The sequence below is a fragment of the Schistocerca serialis genome, chromosome 2 (genome assembly GCF_023864345.2).
Source record: "Schistocerca serialis cubense isolate TAMUIC-IGC-003099 chromosome 2, iqSchSeri2.2, whole genome shotgun sequence".
NCBI lineage: Eukaryota > Metazoa > Arthropoda > Insecta > Orthoptera > Acrididae > Schistocerca > Schistocerca serialis.
In genome coordinates this window covers 916,259,134-916,281,517 of record NC_064639.1, presented here as the reverse complement: position 1 = coordinate 916,281,517, position 22,384 = coordinate 916,259,134, and the positions used below count along the sequence as shown (strand labels likewise).

Below are 22,384 nucleotides of genomic sequence, written 5' to 3'. Positions count from 1 at the left end.
AATGTGATTATCGGTAAACTTGTCAAAACTTGGGTCGCCAAGCAGACGAAGTAGTTCTGCTACCTCGGAAGGAAACTAACAGAAGAGGGACGAAGCAAGGAAGGTATAAAAAGCGGATTAGCGCAGTAAAACGGGGCATTCCTGGCAAATGGAAGTCTGCTAGTCTCAAACATGGGTCTTAGTTTGAGGAAGAAATTTCTGAGGATTTACATTTAGAGAACACCGTATGGTAACTGAATGATGGACTGTGGGAAAACTGTAAAAGAAGAGAATCGAAGCGTTTGAAGTATGCTACTATAAAAGGAAGTTGAATATTAAGTGGACTAGATGAGGTAAGAAATGAGGGGGTTCTCCGCAAAATCTGCGATGAAAGGAACGTGTGAAAAAAACACTGTTAAGATGAAGTGACATGATGGCAGGACTTGTGTTACGATATGAGGGAATAGCTTCCTTAGTAATAGAGGGAGCTGTAGTGGGTAAAACTGTAGGGGAGACAGAGATTGGAATACATGCAAGAATCCCACGCTCCATACATGGATATCTTAATAACTGGTACAATGGTAGTACCATCCGCCATGCACTTCACAATGGTTTGCAGATTAGACGTGGAATTTCGGCATATCTTGGTCTAGCTGGTCAGATATAGGAACTGTATATGAGAATCCTTGCTTACCAGAATGAATGTTACATTCCACATCGGACAAACGTTGCTTGAAACCTTCGTGAAGACAGTAAGGAAAATATATACCGCGCGTCACTGTGACAGTGAAGGCCGCTACGCGGAGAACAGCGCCATAAAGTACAGCGAGGCGTGAGAACAACCAGACTGAGGATGCCGCGCCAATTATAAGTGTTCGCCGTGGCGTTGCGGTCGGCATTCACGATTTTATCTGCCAGGCAACAGGGATTAGGAATGTGGAGCGCAAGCGCACCCCTTCTCTCCGTTGAGCACCACATGTGCTACACGTGCAGAGAGCGTGACTCGCGGCTGCCCTAAGTCCTCGTAAGGCCGCGTGACTCTGGCGCTGCTCTTTCAGAAAGTTGTGGGTCGCCTCGTTTCCTCTGTTCTGGGTGAAACGTGTCGTATATAGCACGTATTATGCAAGGCACCCTCTTTTGAGCGGACACCTTTTTTAGCTGGCTAGCTCGTTGTCTACATTGCCTCTAGCAGTTGTCTCTTCTGGCGTTCAGGCCAGCACTTTCTCTGCTAAATGGTCACGCAACTCTCGCAACAGTCCTCGCGACGCTGGGAAACGCTGAAAAACAAGTCTATCGATGGAAACGCATGAATGGCAGTAATGATTTCCAAATGTGACGTGAATTTGTGCTAATGATTCAAACGAAAGCGTTTCTTACCATGGTGAGATCTTCTCACGAAGTTTCAAGTTTGTTGACGCCCATCCACATAGGGAGAAATGAGCATCACAGTAAGATAAGAGAAATTAGCGCCCGCACAGATTAGGTGTTCATTACTCCCGATCGATTACTAGTCAAAGTGCTTCTATGAATCCTCCACCAAGCGGTTTAATACGAATTGCGAAGTAATAACGAAGATGTACAACAGGTCCGGAAATGACATGTTACAGTACTTGAACTCTCGACCACTGTGTCATTTTTAGACTTACATAAAGCAGCTTCAAGTACAAGGGGAGTATAGTACAAGAAAACTGAAGACCGGGACAGAAGTGAACACGTGAGGTAAGCTGACAGCTTTATTAGGAGTGTGAGAGGAATTATATGGAACAAAGAAGGATGAATGTAATGTACCAAATGTATTATACACCAATTCTTTGTATTCTGCAAAAACCTAAGTCATGCAGGAAAGGGAAATAAGTACGGTACGAGAAACCGAAATCAAGTTTTTGGGAAGTCGGATCAGAATAATCAAAATGGGAAAGATGAGAAATGAAAATCTTAGACACACCATGAACTCCCACAACTGCAGACTGAAGGAAAAATTAGTGATATAGGTATGAAGATAGCGAGTAAGGATAAAGAGGAAGGTGTGCCACACGAAGGGAATACAAGAGAATTAAGAGAAGGACCACAGTAGCGCAAGACTGAATCGAAGGCTCAGATCTGAGAGGGGTCTCAGTGGGTTTCAGCCTTTTCCGCATCCGCATCCCACCCCATCTCATCTCCCCCCCCCCCCCCCCCCCGAATTTCATTTGCCGTCTCGCAACCTTGTAATGTGATACAGATATCTATGATTCTAATAATAAGACAAATACAATAGGTCTACAAATGGTATAAACGTGTATTATTTGCCTTTTCTTCACCTGTATTATAAGGTAAGTCATAGGGTCAGTATTGCCTCACGTGTTCCCCTATTTCTGCGAAATCGAAACTGATCTTCCCCGAGAGCGCCTTCTGCAAGTTTTCCTTTCTTCTGTAAGTAATTCGCGTTAGAATTTTGCAACCACTAATTATAAAACTGATAGTTCGGTTATATTCACACTTGTCAGCACCTACATTCCTTGGAATTGGAATTATTAGATTCCTGTTGAACTCTGAAGCCTGTAGCATACGTTTTTCACATCAGATGTAAGAGTTTTGTTACGCCTGTCTCTCCCAAGGCTAGCAGTAGTTCTGAGGAAACTCCCACGGCCTTGTTTCGACTTAGGTCTTTCAGTGCTCTTACAAATCCTTCTCGCAGTGGCATTAGTTATTAGTATTTATATATCTTTACTTCTCAAATTTGCGGGAGAATGCGTTTCGAACGATTTGTTTCTCTGAATTGCAGGTTCTTCGACTTTGTGATGAAGATGTGAATCAAAAACTGACATCAATGAAGTATTAGTTTACACTGATATATTTTGAATGGGGTGTATGGAAAGTGCTAATGATGTGCGGTTTTCAAGGAATGGGATGATTGTCAGGGGCTCGTATTGTTAGCCAATCAACAGATTTTAACAATACATCGAAAGAGTGTTTTTTGTACAAACATACATGGAACTATGCTTCTTGACATTAACAAACTAAAAGTAGCGTAAATTAGAACGTCAACTGTTGCAAGATCCTAGTGCGAGTTCTTTACGAGATACTGTATTTTGGAAATTTTCCATACGGACCCTTGTTTGTGCCATTCAAACCGCGTAGTTGCTACGTACGATGATGTTATGTTTGTTTATGGTCTGCTTATGTGTTCCTTGAGTGCATGCTAGTCAGTTCATGTGTGACAGTCCAAGCAATAGGTCATGAGTGGACGATGGGATTTATCAGTGCAGAAAAAACCGACATCGTCATGGTGTGTGGAGAGTGTACGAAAAATGCAGTTCGTTATCGTACGCGGCAAGATATTTCAATAGACGTAAGCCATCTCGACAGTTATTTGTCAGCCTCTTCAACCAGTTACGTTGAAAGTGGTAGCGTAACTCCTAGACAACGTAACAGAAGGAAACCACTGACGACAGTAGAGAGGGAAATTAATGTTCTAGTTGCTGTTGCACTTGACCCGCAGATTAGTTCCCGCACAATCGCACGAGGATGTGGCATGGGTCAGGCAAGTGTCCTACGCATTATCCGTCGACATAGGTTCCATCGCTATCACATCTCTCTCCAACAAGAGCTGCTTCGAAACTATTAGAGTATCGTGTCAACTCCTGTGTATTGGCATTAAGACAGGACACTCCAGACTGATGAAGCCACATTTACCAGTCATGGCCAGGTAAACCGCCGTAACATGCACTACTGGTCTGCTGCCAATCCCCGCTGGCTTCGTCAGGTGGAACGCCACAGTCCACGGAGCGTAAGCGTGTGGTGTGGGCTCGTGAACGATCAGCTCATAGGGCCGTTTTTCATAGAAAGAACACTGAACGAACACAACTATCGCAGCCTCCTAACAGACTAACTTCCAAGGATGCTAGAAGCCATTCCTCTGCGGACTAGGAGGAATCTGCTATACCAGCATGATGTCTGTCCTGCTGATAGTGCACCAAATAGTACAGCATGTCTTCACGAATCGTTTCCAGATCGTTGAATTGGATGCAGAGGACGTATAACTTCGCCGACCAGTTCCCCGGACTTGACGCCTATAAACTTTTTTTCTGTGGGGAAAGCCGAAAGGCGCTGTCTAAAAGCACATACCAACCACAGCCCATGATATGCAACGACGTATTATTGCAGCCTGGTCGGGCAGCTCCGCTGAAATGCTAGCACGTGTGCAGCAGTCGTTTCATACCAACTGGAAACGTGTGTTGCCGCTAGCGGTGGTCATTTTGAACACATCCTGTGATGGTCAGTTGTCTCGATACTGGTCAGAATTCACGTAACTAGTATATGCACGTGTGTTGCTCTTTAGTGTATACTACCACAGGTATTGTACAAGAGTCGGTGTGGGAACTTTTCAAAAAACGATCTCTCGCTCTAGAATCCTGCAACAAAAACCGCTGAAATTCTAATTTACCCTACTTTTAGTCTGTTAATGTCAATAAGCATTGATTCATTTTAAAAAAGTCTATGTTTACACAAAAAATACACTTTCTAGCTATTATTACAATCTGTTGATTGGCTAACAATACAAGCCCATGACCATTCTTTGGAAACAGCACGTCAATAGCACTTCCGTTTCCGCAATATTTGCGATTTAAGTTTTAGGTGATTCCAATACAAATATCTAATGACACTGCGAGAAGAATTTGACACAGTAATGAAAGACCTAAGCTGAAACAAGGCCGTGGGAGTACACGACATTTCCTCAGAACTACTGATAGCCTTGGGAGAGCCACCCGTGACAAAAAACTTACACCTTGCGTGCAAGATATATGAAGAAACGAAATACCTCCAGACTTCAACAAGAATGTAATAATTCAAATAAAAAGAAAGCAGGTGCTGACAGGTGTGAATATAACCGAACTATCAGTTTAATAAGACATAGCTGCAAAATACTAAGGCGAATGAATTACAGGAAAACGGAAAAACTTTTCGAAGCCGACCTTGGGGAAGATCAGTTTCGATTCCAGAGAAATGTGAGCACACGCGAGGCAATACTGATCCCTACGACTTATCTTAAAAGATAGGTTAAGGAAAGCAAAACCTTGAGAAAACTTTTGACAGCTGACTGGAATACTATCTATGAAATTCTAATAGTGCCATGGGTAAAATAGGGGGACCTAAAGGCTATTTGCCTGCCGGTGTAGCCGAGCGGTTCTAGACACTTCAGTCTGGAACCGCGTGACCGCTATGGTCGCAGGTTCGAATCCTGTCTCGAGCATGGATGTGTGTGATGTCCTTAGGTTAGTTAGGTTTAAGTAGTTCTAAGTCTAGGGGACTGATGACCTCAGATATTAAGTCCGATAATGCTTAAAGCCATTTGAGCCATTTTTGTAAGACTATTTACCACTTGTATAGAAAACAGACAGCAGTAATAAGAATCGAGGGGATATGAAAAGGAAGCAGTGGTTGAAAAGGGAATGAGACAGGGTTGCAGCCTGTCACCGATTGTATCCACTCTGTAGATTCCACAAGCAGTAGATAGGGATTAAAGTTCAGAGTGGACGTAATTCTGGCAGAGACAGCAAAGGACTTGAATGAGCAGTTGACCGGAATGGACAAGGTTTTCAAATGATGATATAACACGAATATCAACAAAAGCAAAACAAGGATAATACAATGTAGTAGAATTAAAGCAGGTGATGATAAGCGAATTCGATTACGAAACGGGACGAAGAAGTAGATGAGTTTTGCTATTTGAGCAGCAAAATAAATTATGAAGATTGAAGTAGAGAGAATATAAAATGTACAATGGCAATTGCAAAAGAAGAGTTTCTGAAAAAGAGAAATTTGTTAACATTGCGTATAAACTGTCGTAAAAAAATAGTACATCTGGAAAGATGGCGTGATTTTGATCTGATGGCAGCATATGTCCCCTGGGGGATAGGAGATGTACAAATAATAGTTTCAAATTTGTCCGCCACCATACAGCGGTGAGAGATAGCTATCAGACCGCCCTCTGCCTCTACCCTACAAGAGGGAATGCTCACAGCCGGAATGCTCAGTATGGTGCAAAAGTGTGAAGCAAGCAGGCAATCATGCCATGAGATGCACTCGTGCTTCCTACAGGCAAGTGAGCGAGTTTGAAAGGGGTCAAATCGTGGCCTTACGAGTGGGGGTGGGAGTTCAAATGTTCAAATGTCTATAAAATCTTATGGGACTTCACTGCTAAGGTCATCAGTCCCTAAGCTTACACACTACTTAACCTAAATTATCCTAAGGACAAACACACACACGCATGCCCGAGGGAGGAGTCGAACCTCCGCCGGGACCAGTCCATGACTGCAGCGCCCAAGACCGCTCGGCTAATCCCGCACGGCTAGGGGTGGGAGTGACCCTCTCGGAGAATTGCCACACAAGCTACACGTACTCCGTCAGTTGTGCATCGATGCTGGTGTCAGTGGTCACGTGAACATTCTCACCCCTGTAGACGAGGCTCTGGACGTCCATGCAGCACAAACGCCCGCCAGGACCGTCGTATTGTAAGAGCAGCTGTGGTAGATCGTACGGCTACCACAGCAAAAAGAGGGCTCGTGAGCCCACATTCCAACACGAACTGGCTTCAACCAGTAATTAGCAGTAGGACTACTAGCACGCACACCTCCGATGGCAGGGTGTAGGTATGGCGAATGCCAGGTGAACGTTATGTGCCAGCGTGTGTAGTGTCAACAATAAAATTCGGAGGCGGTTGTGTTATGATGTGGTAGTATTTTTCATGGAGGGGGCTTGCACCCTTGTTGTTTTGGGTGGCGCTCAATAACATCCCTGTAATGGACTGTCCCGCACAGAGTCTTGACTGAAATCCTATAGAACACTTTCGGGAAGTTTTGGAATGCCGACTTCCTGCCAACCCTCACAGACCGACATCGATACCTCTCCTCAGTGGAGCACTCCGTGAAGAATGGGCTGCCATTCCCCAAGAAACCTGACTGAACGTATGCGAAGCTGTAATCAAGGCAAAGGGTGGGCCAACACCATACTGAATTCCAGCATTACCGTTGGAAGGGCGCCACGAACTTATAAGTCGTTTTTAGACATGTGTCCGGATACTTTCGATTATATAGTGTAGATATTGACATTATTTTGACAAATGGTGTAATATCACAGACGATTGTTAGTAATGGCCTTTGATTAAACGTAAGTAGACAAAAGAACGGAATTTGTACACGTATTTTGCGGTGTAAAATTTTTAAAGAACTCTGCGTAAATACTATCAAACGGTTTTGTATGGTCCACTGATACCTGACTGGTGAAATATTGGTGGAATCTAACTTGTTAGCATGGATTTAGGGTAACATAAATGTTTGATTGTTTGAACTTTGCTTGAGCGATACAAGAATCTATTGACGAGTGTTTTTTTCAGTACATTAGTGATTTTTAGCTTTATTAATGAAGAAATTTCTAATTTATTGGTTATAAGATCACTTGCTGCCAACGTAGAAGAAATGGTTGCAGGGAAGCCGCTGTGTGATTAATTAATTTTGGCGTGACATACTGAACTGTAGGTCTTGCTAGTGTTGATTACTTAGTGGCACCTTAAAAGAGAATAGTAATTCTATATACAATAATCCCAAACAATAGCAATAATGGGTTTTCCCCTAACTAGTAAATAATGAGTAACCTCCACCTACCAGTCGTATACTGGAGGGGAAGCAGTAACGCCTAGCTACCTAATGCCCAATGACGTCTAGTGAAACGCGAATGAAGGCTTCATGTTTAATATCGTTAGCTGATGTTAACCTGGGCAAGTCGTTCAGTATAAAACTACATAACCTGGTTTGGATCCTAAAGTGTTATCGGTTACATTAAGCCTTAAACCTTTAGTACTGGTACCGAACCCAGTAAATACGTGGCTCGCTTGATATAACAGTGTTCAACAGTAGATTCCTTGGTTGACGAACCGTGGGTCACTCGCTAAGTTCGTGTCATCCACACTGGCACAGTCCAACTTCCTTGTCATTTTCGAGACTCTTAGTATTCACGTTACTTTAGTCTGCGAGAGTTATCTGAGAAACATGGAAAGTTGCATTTGTAAGGAAATAAGCGCTTCTACATCTACATCCATACTCCGCAAGCCATCTGACAGTGTGTAGCGGAGGGTACCTTGAGTACCTCTATCAGTTCTCCCTTCTATTCCAGTCTCGTATTGTTCGTGGAAAGAAAGATTGTCGGTATGCCTCTGTGTGGACTCTAATCTCTCTGATTTTATCCTCATGAACTCTTCGTGATATATACGTAGGAGGGAGCAATATACTGCTTCACTCGTCTGTGAAGGCATGTTCTCGAAACTTCAACAAAAGCCCGTACCGAGCTACTGAGCGTCTCTCTTGCAGAGTCTTCAACTTGAGTTTATCTATCATCTCCGTAACGCTTTCGCGATTACTAAATGATCCTGTAACGAAGCGCGCTGCTCTCCGTTGGATCTTCTCTCTCTCTTCTATCAACCCTATCTGGTATGGATCCCACACCAGTGAGCAGTATTCAAGCAGTGGGCGAACAAGTGTACTGTAACCTACTTCCTTTGTTTTGGAACTGCATTTCCTTAGGATTCTTCCAGTGAATCTCAGTCTGGCATCTGCTTTACCGACGATTGGTTTTATATGGTCATTCCGTTTTAAATCACTCCTAATGCCTACTCCCAGATAATTTATGGAATTAACTGCTTGCAGTTGCTGACCTGCTATATTGTAGCTAAATGATACAGGATCTTACTTTCTATGTATTCGCAGCACATTACACTTGTCTACATTGAGATTCAATTGCCATTCCCTGCACCATGCGTCAATTCGTTGCAGATCCTTCTGCATTTCAGTACAATTTTCCGTTGTTACAACCTCTAGATATACTACAGCATCATCCGCAAAAAGCCTCATTCAACTTCCGATGTTATCCACAAGGTCATTTATATATATTGTGAATAGCGACGGTCCTACGACACTCCCCTGCGGCACACCTGAATTCACTCTTACTTCGGAAGACTTCTCTCCATTGAGAATGACATGCTGCGATCTGTTATCTAGGAACTCTTCAATCCAATCACACAATTAGTCTGATAGTCTAAATGCTCTTACTTGGTTCATTAAACGACTGTGCAGAACTGTATCAAACGCCTTGTGGAAGTCAAGAAACACGGCATCTACCTGGGAACCCATGTCTATGGCCCTCTGAGTCTCGTGGAGGAATAGCGCGAGCTCGGTTTCACACGATCGTCTTTTTTTGAAACCCATACTGTTTCCTACAGAGTAGATTTCTAGTCTCCAGAAAAGTATTTATACTCGAACATAATACGTGTTCTAAAATTCTGCAACTGATCGACGTTAGAGATATAGGTCTATAATTCTGCACATCTGTTCGACGTCCCTTCTTGAAAACGGGGATGACCTGTGCCCTTTTCCAATCATTTGGAACGCTGAGCTCTTCTAGAGACCTACTGTACACCGCTGCAAGAAGGGGGCAAGTTCCTTCGCGTACTCTGTGTAAAATCGAACTGGTATCCCATCAGGTCCAACGGCCGTTCCTCTTTTGAGCGATTTTAATTGTTTTTCTATACCTCTGTCATCTATTTCGATATCTAGCATTTTGTCATCTGTGCGACAATCTAAAAAGGAACTACAGTGCAGTCTTCCTATGTGAAACAGCTTCAGAAAAAGACACTTAGTATTTCGACCCTTAGTCTGTCATCCTCTGTTTGAGTACCATTATGGTCACACAGTGTCTGGACATTTTGTTTTGATCCACCTACCGCTTTGACATAAGATCAAAATTTCTTAGGTTTTTCTGCCAAGTGAGTACACAGAACTTTACTTTCGAATTCGTTGAACGCCTCTCGCATAGCCCTCCTCGCACTACATTTCGCTTCGTGTAATTTTTGTTTGTCTGCAAGGCTTTGGCTATGTTTATGTTTGCTGTGAAGTTCCCTTTGCTCCCGTAGCAACCAATTCTTCTAGAGAAATGGTGATGGCACCCAATTACCGCCTCCCCACCCGTCCCCCGTCCCCGCCATCCCGCGCCCTGTGGGTGTAACAGCAACAAAAAGGTGGCGGAAAGACCAGGGAAGACGCTTGTGTTCCAAGGAGGTCCTGCCTGTGGTCGTAAAGTGAACAAGATGATGATGGCGATGACGAATAAAAACAAATACCAGTACGCGCGCACAGAGTGGCATTGAAAACGGAAGGTGGGCGTGGCGCGCGGCTCTAGGTGCGACTCGACGGCTGGTGGTCGGTGGCAGGTGGTGGGGGCGGTCGGCCTCCAGGCAACGGGACGCGGCCGCTACCTGGCCGCCGCTGCTACCTCAGCCGGGCGATGACCCGCAGTCTGCCGCCGGAGCTCCAGCCGCCACCACGCCACGCACCACACGATCCACACTCAGCCGCAGGAGGCCGTGGAGCGCGCTGCTGGTTCCGGAACGACCCCAGCCCAGCCAGCTACCAGTCGAGAGGGAGAGCACAAGGTGCCAGCAACGCAGTCTGTGACATCAAGACTTTGGACTACCGCAAGTGTTGAAGTCGCTGTCATAGTGTCAACAACAGGTGTCGAGTTTTCAAGCACAGCAATACCCTCTAAGAGCGCCTGGGTTAGCTAGTGACTGAGCACGGATGGACCGGTACTACACGTGATGAGAGTCAACGGCCAACGAGGATAGTTCTTAAAGAGACTCAGTGAAGTTTCCAAAGCTGCGGGGTGCCTCAGAGCAATTTAAGTACTTTGGGCTCAGCAGAAGTGCTAAAGACAAAGGTGCTGACCTACCAATCTACAGTTCATCTACGACAAGTGACTACCTATGCCAACGCCTACACGTTACATTTCGCTTCCGAATTCGGCTCACTTGGCAGCAAAATTGCGGTGAACAAATAGGCGACGGCAAACAGAAAGACTCTCCGCCTGCGGGAAGTGGGTCGCAGAGTACGAGCAGCGACGTCGCAGCGGGCGAGACCCACCGGTGACGATTGACAGCACTGTTACACGGACTACGCGCTCCCGAGCCACCGACCAGAAAACATTTTGAGTGGAAGTGTGACCGAGCCGGTAAAACCCTGCGGACAGTCGAAAAGTGTGTGTGCGTACACGAACGTAGTATTCTGCTCAAGCGGAAAAGTGACAATCACAGGACATGTGTCACCACAGGTTCTAACCCGATCATCACAGCGCCCGTTTTCTGTTCGCAGCCAGCCTTCACGTGGATATTACAAACAAGGTAAGTCAGCTCGTATGGACTAACATTGTTTACTGATGTAAATGAAATGCCGAAACAACAACTTAGCTGCTAAAAAATTTCATAGCCAAGATCGCATAAATACTTGTTTACAATTGGCAGGCAATGCTCTCATAGAAAAGGTGTTAATTGTGAGTTGGAACCTCGTGCCAAGTTCTCTTGTTAGTTGGTAAAATGTAGCACATTATGAAGAGGTTTCTCCGAAATTTGTTATTGTACATTTCATTGTATAGAGTGTTTTTTAAGACATGAGAGTCATCGTGAGCGACACATATACGGACATGGCACTGGGCATAGGGTGCTTTCTGACTGTTAATGTTTTATTTCTGAAAAACCTTAGCATAATATGCCACATTTTACCAACTAATAACAGAACTTGTACGAGGTTCCAACTCACAATGAAGACCAGAAAATGACAGCAAATCCTGTCGAAACCGGCTTCCGAAAATAAAGAAGTATTGATGCGATTTTGGCTATAAAAAGTTTTTCTACCAAGTGAAACAGATCGCTCCTTCCCATTTCTCAACATGAAAAATTTCGAACAACACAGTTCTTGGCGATCGATGTTTCAGGAACTCTATGCTGATGGGATGCACTAGTCACCAACTGCTGAAAGTATGTTCCATTCAAAGCGACCGCTTATGTAATCGTCTTCTGTCTGTTTACGGATGTTTTGTGAAAGCAAAGAACCATATACCATTACTTCATATACTTCATCTTGAGAAAAAAAAGTTTCGTTTAGTCACGAGTCCTTCAATTCAAAATGAAATTCGAGTTGTACAACAGAAAAAAATAACTTTTCACAGTGAACATCATATCGGCGCTACCTGGCTGAATACCCGAGATATTTTCAAGATATCGGCTACACACATATTTTTATAGCTATGAAATCCTGGCATTTTCATCTGCTATCCCTTTCCTTTCTTTACAACTGCATAGGTAGTACATATTACTTGATTATACAGGACTCATGCATCTGCGAATCATTACGCTTCTCACCCACCCCATAATTTCTTGGGAGATATGAGCCAAGCGTTGAAAAGCTAGAGCTAATGAACGCAAAACGAACCTCCACAGAAAATGTCAGGGGCGTTATCATCTAGTTTCCTGCGTCCTCTGCAGCTCCGTGGCAAACTGCATTAGAGCACTTTCAAAGTCTACAAGGTATGGTGCTTCAGAACCGTCTTCCTGGATGGCAGCCACAACCCTGTACTATCATCTATGACCTCAACCTTTAAATTCTTCCACTAAATGACGTCAGTGACTAGACTCTCTAAAAAGTCAAAATGAGTTACACCGCTCAAAATCTCATACTAAGCTCAATACTATTCACATCCTAGGACTTCTTCAAAAGGAAGGGGTCGCAATCAACAGAGTTTCACTGGTAAATAAGACATAATAACTGCACAATTTTTAGTTTATCGCGTTGATTAAGTCTGTTAATAAGCACAAATCAAGAGACGTGGATGCTTGAAAATTACCTTAAAAATTGTCCCCCCTACAGAAGTGATAATTCCCATGACAAATACCTAACATACGTTTCGAAAAAAGGTCCGAGTAAGATACCTTGCGATGGATACTAAAATACACAACTTTAATACAATGCGATGAATCTGTTACAGGATAAAATAGATTGCCATGACTTTCGGTTCCCCTCAGCAACGAACGACCTAGCTGTACCAGCTTTTGCAGCAATTTCTGACTTATGACGAATTATTGTGTTTCGGCACAAAATGTAGCTTTACGTTTTTTTTGTAAGGAACTAAGAATATTCATCTAGACGTTCCTCCCAGTGGAAAGATCTGTCTTAAATACCCATTACAATGCCATAATGGGAATTACCTTCTGTTCGACGGCTTGCTTTTGAAGAGCTGTGAGACTCGAGGTACCGCCATTCTGGCACATCACGTTGCGGCAGTTGGTAACTGGTAGACGGAAGGAGGAGCTTTTATTGCATCAACAAATGCGGAACAAAGTGCTTCCAAAGTGTGTGTGTGTGTTTGTGTGTGTGTGTGTGTGTGTGTGTGTGTGTGTGTGTGCAAATACAGCTACATACTTTTTTTTGCTTTGGCCTTTATTCATTTTTTGTTTATAATTTTAAGTCCAGTAGGATCGTACAGAATAATGGAACTGGTAATGTGCGAATTATAAATATCCGCACGGTCTGCGGCACCTTGTCACTGTTCGCGCGGCTTCCCCCCGTCGGAGGTTCGAGTCCTCCCTCGAGGAAGAGGGCGTGTGTGTGTGTGTGTGTGTGTGTGTGTGTGTGTGTGTGTGTGTGTGTGTGTGTGTGTGTGATGTCTTAGCGTAAGTTCGTTTAAGTTTTAGATTAAGTAGCGTGTAAGCTTAGGGATCGATGGCCTCAGCAGTGTGGTCCCATAGGAACTTACCACAAATTACCGAATTATGAATTACAGGAGCTGAAAGGAAAATGTGTAGGTCACCGTCATCAATTTGGAAGGCACTTGTCAACTTTAAGTTCTACAATACTTTCATCGAAGTTTGAGCGGTCTAGGTAGATAAGATCGGTACCAATGATCCAGTATAACAATTCAGTTCCTTTTCAGACTAGCGTTTCCATGACTTGTAACCTAAGTGTTCGTCATGTCAATGCAGCTTGGTGTGAGGAGGCGGTAGAGCTACTCTACACGCAGTATGCGTAATCGGATATTTCAGATTGCACTTCACTGTCGTTAACACACTGTTCTTTCCCGACTTCTGAAAACTGTTTTACTCCACAGAGTTGTAAGAAAGACAAACAATTACCTGATTAAACATTAACTATTTAATAAAATATGGCATTCTTCTGAGACTTCGTTATGCTACTTACAATAATTCGTACATGACTCATTTCGCAAATATTTTACATCAAAGTAAATCAGACTCTCACCAAGTGTATAAATTCGCCCTCAAGAGGTAAGTATGTCGTAACGATATCCTTTTTAAATGTTCTCAAAAGTCCGCTTCTGACTAGGAGAACGAACGCACAAGTCTTCATCGACAATGTTAATTTAAACAACAGTGAACCAGTATTTGGTCAAAAATTATAATGTCTACTTAGTTTGGTGTTTGACAGCTGATGGCACTGAAGTGACTAGAACAACAACTTACCACCTTTATATGGTATGTGACAGGTTTTCGTTATCATGTTAGTTGAAGTTTAGCAGAGACAATCGCTAGCAACGAACAGTGAAACACTCAACAAATCACAGCTATGTGGGCAAGTATTCCGGGTCTTTAATTATTGTGTTACTTCTGGTCTAAAATGATCGTCATAAAAAATGTAAATAGCATTAATGAGAGTTTTGAAGCTTTCTTTAAGATGAATGAAAATGTGTATCTTTTATTATGCATACAAATGTTTTTGAAAGAATATCTCCTTCGTCCATGTAATGAACTGCTTTTGCTTATACTGACAGCGAGTTTTACGAGAAAGTGTACGTCATAATTTTAAACGTAACGTCCTCACTGACATCTCTGGTAGTGGTCTCGAATCTGCAATCAATGCGCTTTTGCACAATGTACAGATAAACAGTGTGAGAGTTGAATGTTTTGTTTTGTCGGTTTCAGTTTAATATGAGTGGAAAAAGTCTGAAGAGTCGCAAGGCAGTGTTTCTTGTAAATCAGTCAAAGGGACCAAAGCTTTCGTATGGAGCTGCTGCTAAAATTCTTATAAGGTCGAAAACATTCGTTGCGAAGTGTTTCAAACGATATTTAGAGGTTGGTAACGTGGATGATAATGTGCGCGACGTGGCTATTTGCACTCATTTACAGCCAATTTAAACGCTGAAAAAAATGTGCAATATTTATCAAAAGAACATTCTCAGGTCGTTAAGAAGCTATTTGCTTGGAACGAGGCAAACTGGGTGCTTCAAGAGGATAATGATCCGAAACATAGCAGCCGTCTCTTGACAGCGTGGAAACAAGACAATGGGGTGTCCACGATGAACTGGCCTGCAATGTCTCCGGATACAAATTCGATCGAGAATTTTTAGTCGTATATTAAGATGAAGCATAGAGGAAAGCCAGTACACACTTTGAAGCAGCTGTCATACAAAATATGGAGATCGTTATCGAGAGAATATGCTGAAAATCTCATGAAAAGCATTCCAAAAAGGTACCAAGCTATAATCGATAATGGTGGCGATTGAATTAACTATTAGGCAATTGTGCAATTAGTAATAACATGTATTGTCATGTAAACATATATTTATAATAGTGTCTTTTATTTCAACCAGTTAACGGCGTACTCTTTCTTGCGTAACTGACTGTACCAGGCAAGAGATAGTGTGGTGGAAGGAAAAAAAATCGTCCTCGAGCCATCCAGATTAAGGTTATCCTTGGTTACCATGAACCTTCTCCAGACCACGATTGTGCTCCAGCGCTAATGACGTCGACGTAGACGAGACGTTAACCCGTACTCTTTCTTTTCCCTTCTTGCGCTACCAAAAGTAGTATGAGTATATGGAAAATAAGAAAGATTGAAAGAGAGCTGAAAATGTGGGCAAGAGTTGCGGTGTTGGTTATGGCGGCTCGACAAACAGGATCGCAAAGCGCGGATTATCGTCTCGCCGTGCTCGCCGGCGCGGCAGTCTAGCGGTGGCGTTTGTGGGCTTAACGGTGTGTGGCATTGGCTGTTTGCGTAGTTGCCCTTGGTGTCCCGACGAACTGAAATCTGTAAGTTATCGAGCAAGTTAGAGCACGGACTCCACGTACGAATATTTCGTGTAGCCTCTGACAGGCAACCCGTTTCGTCAGGCAAAGCAATACCGAACATTTGTAAGACTCGCGCCCCTTTAACTAAGCAATGGACGGAATAAATTTCCCGAGATTTGCAAAGGAGTAAAATTCTTTAAAAAATCCTTCCCTTTTTGCTTAAAGCACGGTGTTGAATATATACACTAGAGTCCAAAATTAAAGCAAGAAACTGGTATTTTCCCGTCCTGTGTCTAATTCACGATATAATCATACAGACTGTTAACAGATGTCCTTACGATCGCATTCTGTACGGAACAGGGCATTTCGATCAAAGGGCAACCACGACAGAAATGACGTCAAGGCATCTATCCAGTTAGATGGTGTTTGCAGGGTAGTCCCAGATCCTAAATCGCTGTTTACTCACAAGGGAACCTCCCCATCGCACCCCCCTCAGATTTTTGCGAAAATAAAGAAAATAAACTTTTCACTCGAGGGAAAACTTGAACCAAGGACCTGTCGTTCCGCAGCTGCTCACGCTAACCACGGGACCACGGCGCTCCTGAACTCACACTATCCTTGATGTTGCCTATCTTGCGCACGGACTACTCAGTTTGTATATTTTGCTTATTTTTTTCATAGTTCCACACAACTTCTTCCTGTTTTCTCGATTGATCTGTGTTCAGTTTTTCAAGGCCTATCCACTGTGCCAACTTATAACTAAATCTGAGGGGGGTGCGATGGGGAGGTTCCCTTGTCAGCTACAGACGGTGCTGTATGGCACAGAGTAGACGCCCGCCAGACTCTGTTGTGGAGGGCCATAGGAAGAATGGAAGCAGGACAGTTGCAAACTGATGTGGCCCGACGACTTACTGTGAATCGCTCTGTCGTTTCTCGGATGAGGCGACAGTTTCTAGACACCGAAACTGTATCCCGGAAACCAGAACAGGGCCGACGACGTGTGACAACAGAGGGAGTGGCTTTAAGGGCACGACGGTACCGTCTTAGTACCGCACGGCAACTGGCATCTGACCTCTCGGCATCCCCTGAACGTGTTGTATCGAGGCAAACTGTGTACAGACGGCTTCAGCAAAGTGGCCTTCATTGTTCGATAGTGTTTGGTTTGTGGGGCCCTCAACGGTGCGGTCGTCAGCGCCCGTTATTGTTGGAGACATGCTGTCTTTTACCTTTGGCGAGTCTTCACAGAAAGGAACGCCTAGAGTGGAGCCGTCAACATGCCACCTGGACGGTCGGACGGTGGGCCAATGTTCCTTTCAAAGATGAGTCCCGATTTGGTCTGGAGAGTGTTTCTCGACGGATTCGCATTTGGAGGACGCGTGGAACACGATTTCGGGACCCAAACGTTGCGGAAAGAGACAGATATCGAGGGGGATCCGTAATGGCGTTGGCAGGAACTACGTTGACCACTCAAACACTTCTTCACAAAATTGTACGGGTCAATGCGGTTCTAGGCGCTACAGTCTGGAACCGAGCGACCGCTACGGTCGCAGGTTCGAATCCGGCCTCGGGCATGGATGTGTGTGATGTCCTTAGATTAGTTAGGTTTACGTAGTTCTAAGTTCTAGGCGACTGATGACCTCCGTTTTTAAGTCGCATAGTGCTCAGAGCCATTTGAACCATTTTTTTGCCTTGTCAGGTAACGTGACGAGATCTTGGGACCTCATATGGGGGGTTGTTGCGAGGTACTCTGGGCCCTGACTTCGTACTGATGGACGATAATGCTCGAGTTCATGGAGCAGCACGGGCGGTTGATTTTTAACGGAACTCACGGTGTGACCTGCTAACTCTCTCGATTTGGGAATACTGAAGAACGGGACACAACCGGTCGGCTTTGACCAGAGACCTCACAATTTACCGCATATGATGCAATGCAAAGATTTAAAAGCATAGACGGATGTCGAGGAACAAACGAATGTAGTAAAGAGAAAACTAGTCGTGAACATGTATCACAACATCCATATTTCGAACGAAATGTTACGTATTACTTTACTGACAGTAGAAAAGTCTAGTATCCTATTCTTCACTTGACCTATACAAGTCAACTGAAGCATAGGATACTAGTGCTAGCGAAATAAAAAAAAAGCGACATGCTTAACAGTGGCATGGAGTACAGCAGCTGACATACACACAAATTTTACGAATGTCGGTATTTTCGCCTTCGCTAGTACTAATATACCCGAAGAACAGAATACTAGACCTAGCGAAAGCGAAAAACGTAAAATTTGTATCTTGTACTTCAATTGACCTATATAGGTCAGCTGAAGAATAGGCTACTAATACTAGCGAAGGCAGAAAACGCGACAAAAGTAAAAATTTCTATCCTGTACTTCAGTGGATCTACATTAGGTCCACGTCGGTGCTCGGGGCAGGCCAATCCATTTCAGGAATGCTACTGAAGGCAAACTATTTGCTCTCAGGTGCTGCAGGTTATATTGTCACGCTGACAGAACAATCATCATCCCCAAACAGCTCCTCAACTTCACGCAATACACAATGCTATAATTTATGTTCACATCCTTCCGCATGAGCTTTTTGTAACTGTCATAAGGATACCACAACCTAGCCCGATAAACACCAATACCGTAACACGACCTTCTCCGTAATTCATGGCTGGCACTGTACATGATGGCAGCTCACGCTCTACGAGAATTCGCCAAAGCGAAAGCCTTCCATCGGATTGCTACAAGGTACAGCGTGATTCACCACTCCAGATCACTCGTTTCCATTCATCTAGTGGCTGGTGGCGCCGCTCTTTACACCAACTCAAGGATCGCTTAGTATTGACTGTGAACAGCTTCATGAGGCGTGTACAGTCACTGAGCTAGCTGGGCTGCTGACAGCACTCTGGAACTGACAAGTGATTCCTCCCGCCGATTTCATACGAATTTTTAGAACAATCCTCCGCAATGCTCGACAGTCCCTATCCGTCAGCACGCGAGGTCTGTCCGGTCTTGTTTTATCTGCCGTTGTTCCTTCGTGTTTGCACTTCACAGTCACATCACCGACATCGCCTCGGGCAGATTTAGATGACTCGAAATGTCCCTGATGGATTTAGTCTTCAGGTGACATCCCATGACTGGTCGATTTACGAAGCCACTGACCTCCCCTGGACTGACCCACTCTCCGGGTACCTCTTCTGTGCTGACAACACAATACCCTCTGCATCCTGTTACACTGGTGAGTCCGCCTCCCGAGACATTTAGTGACAAATTCTGTCCGGAAAGTTATGATCGGAAACCACACTTTTTAACATGAGAAAGCCTCTTACGTACATTACATGTTCAATATGCAAGTCCATAGGTATACGCCATATCTTTTTTAAGTATTCTCTGTCACTTAGAAGAGAGATGATTTACAAATTACGTGTTAGTGGTTTGGTTTTTATTCTTTCCATTTTAGTTTCTGAAGATTCGATCATAAGTAAGAAAACTGATTAATGGTTCAAATGGCTCTGAGCACTATGCGACTTAACTTCTGAGGTCATCAGTCGCCTAGAACATAGAACTAATTAAACCTAACTAAACTAAGGACATCACACACAACCATGCCCGAGGCAGGATTCGAACCTGCGACCGGAGCGGTCGCTCGGTTCCAGACTGTAGCGCATAGAACCGCACGGGCACTCCGGCCGGCCGAAAATTGATTATTTTGTGTGCTCATATGGGCTCGCTGTGTCATATATGTCATATAAGGGCATTGTTATATTATGGCTTGAGACCATAGACGCCGTTGTGTTTGATTCCATTGTTTACTACTCCAGGCCCATGTTTGCGTGATTGCCATCTTTAGGCTGTATCAGGTGGTCTTGATACCCATATGATATCGTCGTCTCAGTTGCTGTCGCACCACAGCATAAATTTATTCCTTTGCTGTTGGCACTACAGTAGATGTTTAATTTTTTTTGGGCCAGTTATTTATGTGGTTGTCGAATTATGAAAGTTTATTTCATAATGATGTTTCACAAAACGCCATTGTGAAATAAGCTTTCATGATACCACAATTACTTAAGCAAGTGCTCCAACGAAAATTTTAACATCTACATTGCGAGAAAAAATTAATACGCTTGGAAAGATGACGTAAATTTTGATCTTATGACGGCATATGCCATCTGGAATATAGTAGATGTACTGATAATGGTTACAACAACGTCCGCCAACAAATAGTATAGTGGCACAGTTACTAAGCGCCATCGGCGTCTATCCTTTAATATGGGACGCTCACAGCCAGAAGGCTAATTGTGATGCAGATATGTGAAACAAGCAGGCAACCATGCCATGGAGACGCACTCGTGCTTTTTACAGCCAAATGAGCAAGTTTGAAAGGGGTCAAATTCTGGCCTTCCAGTGGCGGGATGGTCCTTTCGGAGAACTGCCACTCATGTTGGACGTACTGCATCAGTTGCGCAACGATGCTGGCATCGTTCACGTGAACATTCTCACAACCGTAGATGAGGCCTCGTGATGACTGGGTGTTGTGTGATGTCCTTAGGTTAGTTAGGTTTAAGTAGTTCTAAGTTCTAGGGGGACTGACGACCATAGATGTTAAGTCCCATAGTGCTCAGAGCCATTTGAACCGTAGATGAGGTTCTGGACGTTCATGCAGCGCGGACGCCCGCCTGGACCGTCGTATTGTAAGGGCACCAGTGGAAGATCGTACAGCTAGCACAGATCAGATAAGATGGTTCGTGAACACGGACAACACTTACTGTTTATTAGCAGTGCGACTACGGGAAGGATATCTCTTGCCCGTCTTCCACTCATGCCACAGTATGGACGTGCACGGCTCGACTGCTGTCGTCACAGGATCACTTGGAAGATGGACTGGCACGACGTGGTCTTCAGAGATGAAAGCAGATTCTACCTGCACGCAAGTGATGGTCATTTGCGCGTACGGCATAGAACTGGTGAGCGCTGTGCCGTAGACACAGTGGCTCCACCACAGGCCTAATGATCAGGGGTGCGATAAGCTACAACTCACGTCCACCTCTGGTGTTTCTGCAGCAGACGCTAACCAGCGCTCGGTACGAGTAGAGTGTTGTAATACCCGTTTTGCTCTTCTTGCAACAAGAAGGTGATGCCCTGTCCCAGCAGCATATAATACTCGCCCACACACTGCCCGTGAAACTCTACGTGCTCTGCAAGACGCACAGCAGCTTCCATGGCCAGGATCTCTGGACTTGTCTCCAATAGAGCGCGTGTGGGATATGACGCGAGCAGAACAGAGACGCGACTCATCAGTCAACTAGTCTTACAGAACTACGTGAACAGGTCGAGCAGGCGCGGCATAAAGTATCCCGGGACAGTATACGCCATCTGTACAATCAGCTAGTAGCCAGAGTCAACTGCTGCACCGTCGCTCTAGAGGCTACACCACGTATCAATAGGGGTGTTTCGGCATGAGTCGGTACCTGGTACCTCAGAACCGCTTATGCTACTGAACTGTAAATGTAATAATTTCATGTACACGACATGCACTGTTGCAACAGTAAATTTTGAGTGAATTGGAAATCTCTAAAAGTGTGTACTATAACGCCAACAGAATCAAAGGAGCAAACTTATACACTCCTGGAAATGGAAAAAAGAACACATTGACACCGGTGTGTCAGACCCACCATACTTGCTCCGGACACTGCGAGAGGGCTGTACAAGCAATGATCACAAGCACGGCACAGCGGACACACCAGGAACCGCGGTGTTGGCCGTCGAATGGCGCTAGCTGCGCAGCATTTGTGCACCGCCGCCGTCAGTGTCAGCCAGTTTGCCGTGGCATACGGAGCTCCATCGCAGTCTTTAACACTGGTAGCATGCCGCGACAGCGTGGACGTGAACCGTATGTGCAGTTGACGGACTTTGAGCGAGGGCGTATAGTGGGCATGCGGGAGGCCGGGTGGACGTACCGCCGAATTGCTCAACACGTGGGGTGTGAGGTCTCCACAGTACATCGATGTTGTCGCCAGTGGTCGGCGGAAGGTGCACGTGCCCGTCGACCTGGGACCGGACCGCAGCGACGCACGGATGCACGCCAAGACCGTAGGATCCTACGCAGTGCCGTAGGGGACCGCACCGCCACTTCCCAGCAAATTAGGGACACTGTTGCTCCTGGGGTATCGCCGAGGACCATTCGCAACCGTCTCCATGAAGCTGGGCTACGGTCCCGCACACCGTTAAGCCGTCTTCCCCTCACGTCCCAACATCGTGCAGCCCGCCTCCAGTGGTGTCGCGACAGGCGTGAATGGAGGGACGAATGGAGACGTGTCGTCTTCAGCGATGAGAGTCGCTTCTGCCTTGGTGCCAATGATGGTCGTATGCGTGTTTGGCGCCGTGCAGGTGAGCGCCACAATCAGGACTGCATACGACCGAGGCACACAGGGCCAACACCCGGCATCATGGTGTGGGGAGCGATCTCCTACACTGGCCGTACACCGTGGTGATCGTCGAGGGGACACTGAATAGTGCACGGTACATC

At 44.9% G+C, this 22,384-nt stretch overlaps 2 protein-coding genes across 2 annotated transcripts in view; one reads left to right on the top strand and one right to left on the bottom strand.

The window, feature by feature from the left end:
• LOC126458278 (rab3 GTPase-activating protein catalytic subunit) overlaps positions 1-22,384 on the bottom strand; it is a 474,850-nt gene that overhangs the window by 72,106 nt on the left and 380,360 nt on the right. The window lies entirely within an intron of this gene.
• Positions 10,320-22,384, top strand: part of LOC126458280 (leucine-rich repeat and fibronectin type III domain-containing protein 1) — a 307,017-nt gene continuing 294,952 nt past the window's right edge. Inside the window, exon 1 of the mRNA XM_050095211.1 lies at positions 10,320-11,185. The gene's annotated coding sequence lies outside the window, so the exon portion shown is untranslated. The remainder of the gene's footprint in view (positions 11,186-22,384) is intronic.